This window comes from Rhopalosiphum maidis, chromosome 3 (assembly GCF_003676215.2).
Source record: "Rhopalosiphum maidis isolate BTI-1 chromosome 3, ASM367621v3, whole genome shotgun sequence".
In the NCBI taxonomy this organism is placed as follows: Eukaryota; Metazoa; Arthropoda; class Insecta; order Hemiptera; family Aphididae; genus Rhopalosiphum; species Rhopalosiphum maidis.
Genome location: NC_040879.1, coordinates 71,373,338 through 71,376,624, shown reverse-complemented (window position 1 = coordinate 71,376,624; position 3,287 = coordinate 71,373,338). Strand labels below are relative to the sequence as shown.

At 29.2% G+C, this 3,287-nt stretch overlaps 1 pseudogene; it reads left to right on the top strand.

Moving 5' to 3' along the window:
- The first annotated feature begins 1,884 nt into the window (after positions 1-1,884).
- LOC113559274 lies at positions 1,885-2,860 on the top strand (annotated as a pseudogene).
- The last annotated feature ends 427 nt before the right edge of the window (positions 2,861-3,287 follow it).

Genomic DNA, 3,287 nt, shown 5'->3' with positions numbered 1-3,287 from the left:
GACCTCCGGCTGTGCCGATAAATCGCCGTCGTCGTGCCAGGTGTCGGATCCGACCGCCAATCATCATCGTGATAACAGTCGTACACGTCGTCGACGCTATCACGGTCGTATTACTATTATTATTATTATTATTTTGTTACCCTAGTCCTTTTGGACGGTTATGTATGAACCTTTTATTATTTATTTATTGTAATCTGTGGAGACGTCCACCTTTATTATAATTATTATTAATATTGTTATTATTTAATATAACTAAAACAATAATTCGACAAAATTCTTTTCTTTTTATATTATCTACATATTACCACATCTTATAGTGCGAGTCATTGGGGCTAACTGTATATTAAGAGCCCTTTTGGCGAACATTATATACTATGTATTAATAAACATTTATTATTATATTTACATTTTTTAATATTCTATATTGTTTTAGGTTTTTGGCAACGGGAGATTCGTACCAGACGATAGCCTTTAGTTTTATATTAAGTCATTCAACTGTGCAAGGAACTGTAATCGAGGTATGCAATGCAATTATTTTAAAACTAAAGGAAGAATGCATTAAAAGTCCCCAAAAAGAAGATTGGGAGCGAATGGCAAATGAATTCTGGGAAATTTGGAATTTTCCCAATTGTATTGGGGCTTTGGACGGAAAACACGTGATTGAAGCCCCAGCAAACACTGGCTCATTATACTTCAATTATAAAAAACTTTTCAATTGTTCTTTTAGCATTAGTTGACGCTCAATATAAATTTACCGTTGTGGATATTGGTGTGTTTGGAAAGAATAGTGATGGAGGTATTTTATCACATTCAAATTTTGGAAAAGCACTTTAAAAAAATAAACTTAACATTCCAAATGATAGAGCATTACCGAATACGAATATTAAATTACCATACGTAATTATAGGTGACGAAGCTTTTCCATTAAAGACTTATTTACTGAGACCATATTTAGGACGTCAAAAGTACAACGATTTAGAAAAAAAAATATTTAACGAACGACTATCAAGAGCCAGAAAAGTAGTTGAAGACGCCGTTAGGCAATTGACAGCCAAATTTCGAATTTATTGCAGACGGTTAAAATCATTACCAGAAAATATAGATAAAATAGTAATGACAACATGTATTTTACATAATTACATTAAACAAGATACCAGTGAAAATCATACCTGCAGTGAAGTAGCTGATACAACATCGTTAAGTAATTTTTCGTCGTTTCCAAGACAAGGAAGTAGTGCACAAATGCAAGCGTTTCAAAATCGAGATCAGTTTAAGGACTTTTTTAACTCGCCGGCAGGCAAATTACCGTGGGAGTAAATGATCCATAAATTTAATAAGCTTTTACAGACGTATTTTGTAGACGTATTCTATATTCATATTTAATTCACTTTTATAGTAGTAACTATTTATTTTTATTTTTATTTAACTATTTCTAAGTCATTTGTAAATTTAATTGTATATTTATTGTAAATTCTTGGCCAATAAATATATATTATTATTATTATTATTATATTAATTATTACAATTTAACAGGATTGCAATTATTTATTTTGGAAAATAAAAAAATATTTTAAAACACATTATACAGATTTTTATAGTAATTTAGTCGTCAGTAAGTACCTTTTACATTCATTGCAATATTAGCTATTGCGTCAAAATTACGTACCAATTTGCAGCGTTGCCACGAGCTCTTGCAGAACGATGCACGGCAGCGACATGCGCTCGCATGTCGAATAGATGACGATGTGTCATTGTCAAATGTGTTTTGGTTTTTGTAAATTGGTCCACAACAATTCTCAATATCAACAGCATAAGTGCATATCCACAACGGACACAGTTGAACCACTTTAATTTAAATTAATTTAGTGATTTTTAGTGTGTAAAATGAATACAGAAATGCTCATCGAATTAGTTCGCGAATGATCTTCCTTATACGACATGAGTAATAACAAGTATAGTGACCATCCCTATAAAGATCATTATGGATAGAATTTCTAGTGAAATCAATCAACCCGGTATGTTCATAATTTAATAATAAAATCTAATATTTTAAATTAAAAAAAACGCTTCATATTATATGGACGACTCAAAACTCCAATTTTTCGTATTTTTGCACAACGGTCAACCACAGAAATAAAAAATTCATTCTTATAACATAAATATTATTATTATTATTAAAATTAATTAAAATGTAAAAATTAAATGTTTAGGGATATTTAATATTTAAATCAATTTTATATTCCATATACGAAAGTTCAATTTAAAAAGTAGACTTTTTAAACTTCTAGCTGAACAATTTACTGTCAGATAACGATTTAGTTTAAAAAATTCAAATACCATATGATTACAATGAGATTATTGTTCTTTTAATACAATAGAAATTTTTGATAAAATTTAAAAAAATATTTATATAGAATAAATTTAAAAACGACTATGTATTATATACAATTATTTGTAATGTTAATTAATGTTTTTACTCGTGGTTATTACAAACTAAAACATAGTACATATATTTAAAATTTAACCTACATGTTTTAAATAAGAGGTACATATAGTTTTATTTCAAAACCCTAAACGTTATTTTTTTTTAATTCAAACTTGCAAAAAAATGTGGACTAGTCTGAGAGATGGGTATAGAAGAGCTGCTAAAAAATCAATAATAGTATCAGGGTAAAAAAGTGGAAGTATACTCATAAAATAGAATTTTTAAAACCCCATATGAAGGAAAGAGATTCCATAAGCAACATAGACGAAGTAAGTGACGATGATGACGTTTTATTCCATTTAGAAGAAGAGGAAATTCAAGTGGGGGGGTAATAATAAAACTTCGATTGCGTTTGAAAATTCTATTCAAAATTGAGAAACATCATTTAGTACACAAATTCCAGTTCAATCACGAAAAAAAATGAAAAAAAACCAATTCATTAAAACCACCCGAGACTGCATCAACTGCTCTTATGAAGTATATCCAACAAAAAAATGCCGAACAATCAAACCAAAAAAAAGCGAATTTGATGCTATGGACCAATTTTTTTTGACAATTTGTTCAACAGTTAAACAGTTCTCATCATATTTAAAACATCATGCAAAAACCAAAGTTTTTCAAATTATTTCTGAGTTAGAATTAGAACAGTTAAGATAAAATCAAACACTATCACAATCTGCAACTACTTCAAATCACGACTCTTTACAACAACTGCAGTCACAAACACAAACCGTTCCTAATTACTTCAACTAAATCATTGCCAAATTTCTAAACAATCTACCAATATAACAAACCTCAAATC